Raw genomic sequence first — 8,487 nt, 5'->3', positions numbered from 1 at the left:
AAATTAAAATTTGAATGTGTTGTTCAATTTACACAAGTATTGAATACATAGAGGGAAATATATCTTAAGAACAACGAATCTACACGACACAAAACATATTTCCAGAAAATAGATTATGAGACACCTTTATTAACCCTGGATTCCTTTTAGAACAGGTTGGTAGTAGTGTGAGTTTATGTATGCTAACACTGAGTATGATCATGACTATATGTACACATCTTTTTCAATGTACTAAACTTTCACCGTTTCAGAAATTATGAATTGAATATTATATTTATTGAGAAAGCAACAAACTAGAAAAATGAAAAAATAAATAAATAAATAAAATAAAATAGAAAGACGGGAGAACGTGGGGTTAGCGAGGCTGCAATGGAGACAAAGGAAAGAGAAAGGTAGGTCCCACCCACCGCCCCCCATGCGCACGCTGTCTTCTTCTTCTTAACAAAACTCCCTCTCTCTCTCTCTCTCTCTCTCTCTCTCTCTCTCTCTCTCTCTCTCTCTCTCAGACCTAACCCTAAAACCATAAGCATTGGAATACAATTCCCTCTTTATGATCTCTCTATAGCTGGGTCAATTCGTGATTTACAAGGTAGAAGTATGGAGAATTCTGCTAAAAATTTGGTTGGCTCTTACAAATCATCCATCCAACTGTTTTCCGATGAAAGTTAGCAGCATTAGAGCGACGACAACCAACTCAGAAACGATCAACAGACACAGAAAAAGAGTATCGGAAATTGGGGAAAATTTAGAGCAAACTGAATTTGACAGCTTTCCTTATAAAGGGAAGAATAAAAGATAGAAATGAATCCAGTAACAGCTCAAGGTCGTCCTCTACCTCCTCCTTTTCATACAAGAGATCTTCAGCTGCACCACCACCATCAATTTCAACAGCAGCAGCACCACCACCAGCCACCGGAGGAGGACGAGCAAAGCGGTGGAAGTAGCAGCCGCAACCACGGCCAGAAGCGCGAGCGTGATGGTAATCACAGTCATAATAATGATGGTAATAGAGAATTAGCATCGGTGGTAAACGGAGGAGAAGGAGATCATAGTAGTGGTGGTGGCAGTGGCGGTTCAAGGCGGCCACGGGGACGTCCGTCGGGATCGAAGAACAAGCCAAAGCCTCCGATTATAATTACACGTGACAGTCCAAACGCGCTCCGATCTCATGTCATGGAGGTGGCTAATGGGTGTGATATCCAAGAAAGCATAGCAAATTTTGCAACCAGAAGACAAAGAGGGGTATGCATATTGAGTGGTAGTGGCACTGTTACAAACGTAACCCTAAAGCAACCGGCAACAGCTGGGGAGGTTGTTACCCTACATGGGAGATTCGAGATCTTATCGCTTTCAGGTTCATTTTTACCTCCTCCAGCCCCGCCTGCAGCTTCAGGCTTAACAATATACTTGGCCGGTGGTCAAGGACAGGTGGTCGGAGGGGGTGTCATGGGGCCCTTAGTGACATCAGGACCCGTGGTAATTATGGCAGCATCTTTTGGAAATGCTGCCTACGAGAGGCTTCCTCTCGAGGAAGATGAGTCTACACCTGTATCCGGTAACGAACAATTGGGATCACCTCCTGGAATGAGTGGCCAACAACAACTCATGAATGAGGCGAACTCATCGTTATTTCATGGATTGCCTCCTAATCTGTTAAACTCATGTCAAATACCGACGGACGCTTATTGGGGAGCAAATCGGCCTCCTTTTTAGTAAGAATGAAGAGGAACCACACTATCTTGTTACATTCATCTTCGACCTCTCACTGGTCACTTTAACTTCATGCAATTCTCTTGTGTTTTTTGTTTTACTTACATAAGTTTCACATAAATTAGTATGTTTGTGATGTTAATTGGTTGAAATGATTAGATCTCCATAGCATGTCTGGTCAGGACTTAAGATTGTACAAAACTTGTGAAATCAATATCTTTTTTTTCTCTCTGAACTTTGAATTGGTTTCTATTTTTCTGTTCATTTCTTTTAAAAACCTAGACCACCACATTAACCGATGGCATATATCGTTGTCGTTATTTCATTATATTTTGGAATTTCTTGTAACTTAGTAAGAAACAATCACAACTATTATTCATATTAAAGGTTTTTATGTTATATTAATATTCCTTTATGTGTTGAATAATCAATTCTGGATCAATGGAAAGTAACTATATAAGACAGCGTCCTCATAGATGTTTTCTTATTTGTATATTCAAAGGTTTCCTTTTAAGCTGTTTGACAACAATGTTCAAACCCTTAAAAAGATCTTCAAGTTCAAAAATCTTATTATTCAAATCTCTCTCTCTCTCTCATATATATATATATATATATATATATATATATATATATATATATATATATATATATATATATTTAGATTATTTTGTTTTTAGTAACTATTGTGTGCCAGAATACACAGATCTGGATCATCGGATTGAATATAATCAAAGATCATGATCTGAAGGTCTATGATAGTACAATAGGGTAACATGTATCATATAATCACATAAAATTCAGCATAAGGACATTTTAGTCAATTCAGACGAATTTAAAAAAGGAAAAGTCGAGATTTATGGGATAATTAATGATTTTGATTTAAAAAATCTGATTTTTTTTTCAAATTAATTCAATTTCAAACGTAATTTGTAATAATAAACCGATGTTATTCTATGAGAATGTTATTTTATTAGAATGATATTTTGTAATTATGTCAGAATTATATACAACTATGAACATAATATTATAAACACATATAGGACCAATAATTTTTAATGAATATAAATTTTATATAAGATGAAGTTTAATAATTTAGAATAAGTAATTACATTCATTATTAAAGAATACAACTATGAACATAAATTACATTTAATCTTGAAATCTCTTGCAAAAAAAATATTGGCATTCTTGAAAGAATACTCATTCACTTTGTTGTTTCGTTTCTAGATGTATTGTGTATGTTTGACATCTAAGCCACTTCAAAATATGGTAGCATTATATGAGATTGACATTTTGTGAGATTGGTATTCTGTTAGAATTGTATTGCATGAGAATGATTTTGTACAAGGAGCTACAAAAAGGAGATAAACTTGAGGATGGTAAGTGATTCCTAGGTAAAACTTGAAACATCTGAAAAACATAAGAAACAAAAATCATGTTAAAACTTCAGCCAATTGCAATACAACCTTTACAAAACCATTCTTATGTGATTCCACCATAATCATTCTTATGTGATTATACCATAAATACAATTCTGGTATAATTATTCTTACGTGATTCTCCAAGATTATTATACTCTCTACACATTATTCAAATAGAAGAATATATTACATACATAATATTCTTAAAGAATGAAATAACTATTCTTAAAGAATGAAACAATTGAAGATAAGAATAAACACCCAACGATGAGGAAAGAAAGTCATTCTCACAGAATTAGCTTAATTAGCAATTGAAGACAAAGAACATAAAACATATAGAATATTCAACACAGAACATAAAATATAAGTAAAACTAGTTAGAATAACTAGTATACAACATACATTAGAATAAATAGCATTATTTGAAGTGAACATTTTATCAAACCATCATGCATAGAATAAATAAACATAAACCATAATGCTTAAAATATTTAAGGTATACATAACTTACAATATCTAGAATAAATCAAAAGAAATCATTATCACATAAGAATATGTAGAATGTTTAAGGAAGAATAATGCAATGTTGACATTATGTCGAACACCTGGTGGGTGGAAGTTACACTTTCACATTACACATAGCAAATTAACATGTCAAGATCAACATCATATTCTACAACAAGGTAAACATCATGTGCAATTTCAGATAGCAATTAGATTCAAGGTGAAAAATCAGAAATCAATTTCAAAACCAATCAATCGATACATACTCAATCAGAATCATAAATCAATTTTGACTCAAAGTGAATAAGACTCGATTCTTCAAAGATGAAACTTCCAACAAACCAGAAATTAAGGTAGAAGAAGTCGATTAAGTTAAATAAGAAACAGAGGAAATATAACTAACCTTTTGGTGTCTTGAGAAATAGAATTCGTTTGAATTCGTTGCTACTCGTGCTGGTATTTTGATTATCATTCACTCCCTTAGTGTTGTAACATTTGTTGGTTGTAGCAGAGTTATGGTCGACATATTCATCAAAACTCAACTGATGCGGCCGAAGGTCAATGGATGGGGGAGGATACGATTTTGTGGTTGCCGATGGAAGAGGCAATAGGGAGGAGGCATAAGTAGAATACTTATGATATGAGAAGTTAGGGTTTAATAGTTGGTCAAAGAGATATTTATGGTAATTTCTATGAATTAAGTGATTTTATTTTAATTATCATGCTAAAGTTACATAATTACCCTTATTACAAATTTTAATTATTTAATTATTCCTAAATTCTATTGGCGCATTCATGCATACAATAGTTGCTAGAAACATTTCAACCTGGCTCCACCTATATATATATATATATATATATATATATATATATATATATATATATATATATATATATATATATATATATATATGTTCAGGTTCATTTGAGAGTATTCTATTTTTGTGAGACCGTGAGACCAAATCAAAACTTAATTTTAAAATGCAAAAAATAAATGGGAAAATCCAAAAAAAAAAAAATTTTTAAATATTATTTTAGGAACTTGAATTAACTAAAAAAAATTAAAAAAAAAATCATATTTTTTTATAAAATACGTGAAATATTTTAATAGAATATTATACTGACATATTTAAAAAAAAATAATTTTAAAATGCAAAACAAATGGAAAAATCTAAAATTTTTTTTTTAAATATTATTTTCGAAACTTGAATTAACTAAAAAAAATAAAAAAAATTCCAATTTTTTTTTTTAAAAATACGTGAACTAATCTAATAGAATATTACACTGTACATATTCAAAAAAATAATTTTAAAATACAAACAAAATGGAAAAATCCAAAAATTCTGTTTTTTAAATATTATTTTTGGAACTTGAATTAACTAAAAAAAATGCGTCTCACGGTCTCACAAAATTAGGTTGTGTCACATGAACCTAACCATATATATATATATATATATATATATATATATATATATATATATATATATATATATCAAAATTTATGTATTTTACAAATAAACATTTAATCAAATATTCTAGGTTTAGCACGATTAAATTTATATGAATATTTCTAATAAATTTTAAATTGATTTAGAGCTTCACATTGTTAATCTGAACCGTTGTAGTGTTTAATTTAACCTCATTCAGAATTCATATTTTTAATCTAAACTATATATATCTAGTTTTTACATATTTTACATCATACTAAAATGATAATTCTACTTGATTTTTGCAACAAATATTGATCATTTACATGTGAATTTAAATAAATTTACTTATAAATCTTAATACACTTATTTGTTTGTATTTAAAAGGTTTAAATGGTAAACTAAATAATCTAAATTAATTAGACTCACATATATAACAATATTATCCTATTCACCTATGAATATAATATATTTTGGTATAATCAAATTAGAGATCATTCATATTGATATTTATCATTTATATGCTTTATCTATCTCTCTCTTTCTCTCTCTCTCTATATATATATATAAAGAGAGAGAGAGTTAGAGAGATAGAGAGAGAGGTTATAATGTGGTAGTCATGTACTGTGCGGCTATTTGTGGACAAGTTTATTTTTTAAGAATTATTAAGCGAATAGATTATTTGATAATAGAGATACGTTCAACGACACATGATTATCGTTATTATCGTGCATTCTCATTAATTATTATTTATTTTTGTTATTTCACTTTTCGTTTATTTGCATTCCTTCAAAATACTATTATCAATAAATATTCTGATAGAACCAGAATCATAAAAAAAAAAAAAAAAATCAATAATAACCTCATAGACGAATTAATTGCTAAGAATATATAATGATAACAATAATAATTTTATATTGTACATTTTCATATTACCAAACCATTTATTTTATTTTAGTTATTCTTACAAAATAGAATATATATATATATATATATATATATATATATATATATATATATATATATTGTTTTCCGTTTATTTAGACAAAACATTAGTATATATTTGAGTAAAAGAAAAAGTAATACAACCTCAAGTACAAAACTTTTTGTACATCTTTTGATGAGAGCCGGATTGAAATAAAAGAGTCCTTGGGGTTGTTGCAGAATATGGTAAAGTTGTTATTTTTAAGATACTGGTGTTGAAGAAAACACATAGGTATGGACTTAACTGCGTGTTTAAGGCTCTGGGTGTATCTCTTTCAGTCTTTCTCTCTCTAAATTTGTGTTTGTATAGATCTATGTGGGTGTTGTTTGACTGTCTTTATTTAGGTTTTGAACAGAGTGATGATGAGTGTCATTGGATTTACACGTGCAAATGCAATATAGCTCTTATCTTGGCTCTTTTCCAAGGCAAGCAACAGCAAATGCAATCCATCCCCCCATTTTTAGCTTAACAGTTACATCTCTCTCTCTCTCATGACTGACAGTAATTTGTTTGTCTTTAATGACCAATGGAGATGCTTTGTTGAACCCTAGATATGCTTCTACTTCTATAATAACTATATAACGACATTTAAGAGTTTTAACGAGTTGAGAAGTTGGAAATTTGGGGTTTGACCGATAAGTTATTTTTTTACTCAAGCTTGCCCAACTCGTTTAACATCCGATCATTGGTTTCTTCAGTATTTACTTTTTCAAGACTCAGTTTTTTAATTAGTTTGTTAAACGTAAGCTCGAAAAAGAATAAACTCTGTTGAAAAATTGAAGCAGCATGTTAGTCTTGTTATGTTTCTAAATACACACTCTTTTATATGCTCGTTTGGCTTAAAAATATAAATGGGCGCTTGAACTATTTGAGCTAAAGATTAAAATTCACTACAAAAAATAAAGGTATTACACGCAACAAGTCGCCTAATAATCTGTCACTAAAACCCTTTTGTCATCGGTATTGATGTATCCGGTAATACATTTCACTGGTAATAGTTCTTGTCGTCGGTATTGGTGTCGCAATACAATCACCGGCACAATATCCGTCGTCGGAATTGTACCTCACCGGCGCTAGGTTTCGTTGGTAATACACATGATTGCCGGTAATCCCCTTATTTGTTATTTATTTTAAATAACTACACTAAAATGCAATAATAAAATTACATAAATTGCAGTAATAAAATCGCATAAAATACATACGTCCATAATTCACATTGTCAACGAAAAGTAGTTAATCTATTAATTAATAAAAATCAATTGCATACTTAATAAAATCCGACAATAAAGTATTTAGTCATTAACATACGTTCAACATACTAACCATATATAAACCAACTAATCATCAACGTCATCTTGAGGGCCATCCTTGTCCTCATCATCACCCCTGGTATTATAGCATCTCCGTTATCTCCACCACAACCTTTTATCGACATCGATTGAAACCATTTAAAATGTTTCTTGCTATATGTTGGGTCTTTTATAATAGCATCAACTACATTGTCCACCTACAAAATAAATATGAACATTAATAATAAAATCTTAATTTTCAACATAAAAAAAATACCAATAAATATAAACCAAACTTTCAATTAACAAAATATCAAAATTCGAACTAACAAAACCCAAACTATATACCACACTCCTAATTAATCATCAAAACTAACAACATACCAAGTTATCAATTTACCAAACTACATATCAAACTTCTAATTACCAAAGATTCCAAAATAAAATATCAAACTAAGAGCATAAACCAAACTTCTGATTACAAAACAATATACAAAATAATCAACGAGTATCAAAATTATAAAACTAAAATGCATTTATCAATCTTTATCTGAGTGTTTGAAATTAAAAATAAATTGGTTTATATTACGTTTACCTCCATTTGTTGTGGTTGTAAGGTCTCTCCCTCATAACAGTTTGAGGTTCTATTGGAAGGTTTACGCCCAATACCTTTGATATGTCCTTGTCGAGTACCTAACAGCTTGTCAAATGACACCATCTCAACCGTCAGTTGTAGGTTAGTTCCTTCGGGTAAACCTTGTGTTTGCATTTCTAACTGCATGTTACGTCATTTTTTATGTTCCGAAAATTATGTGTGTGTATGTATATATATATATATATATATATATATATATATATATATATATATATATATATATATATATATATATATATATATATATATATATATAACATCTCAAAATTAATGACCAAAAATTTCATTTTTAATATAACTAAAACACATTTGAAACTTGGTTCACACATTGAAAAGCATTTCAAAGAAAACATTTGTCAGAGTTCATTTCCAGAATTCACATATTGTGGAAAACATAGATGTATGCGCCGCAATCGTCCCGAACTCCCTTATTTGAAAAATGGAGGTACCTGAAACCAAAACTTAAAACCATAAGCACGAAGCTTAGTGATTTCCC

The 8,487-nt window shown here is 30.2% G+C and overlaps 1 pseudogene; it reads left to right on the top strand.

Annotated features, from left to right (window-relative positions):
- The first annotated feature begins 476 nt into the window (after positions 1 to 476).
- Positions 477 to 1,941, top strand: LOC145037883 (AT-hook motif nuclear-localized protein 18 pseudogene; annotated as a pseudogene).
- Positions 1,942 to 8,487: the final 6,546 nt, after the last annotated feature.

Source organism: Lactuca saligna, chromosome 3 (assembly GCF_052625555.1).
Source record: "Lactuca saligna cultivar CGN05327 chromosome 3, ASM5262555v1, whole genome shotgun sequence".
In the NCBI taxonomy this organism is placed as follows: domain Eukaryota; kingdom Viridiplantae; phylum Streptophyta; class Magnoliopsida; order Asterales; family Asteraceae; genus Lactuca; species Lactuca saligna.
Note: the sequence above shows the minus strand (reverse complement) of the source record. Positions and strands in the feature narration are given on the sequence as shown.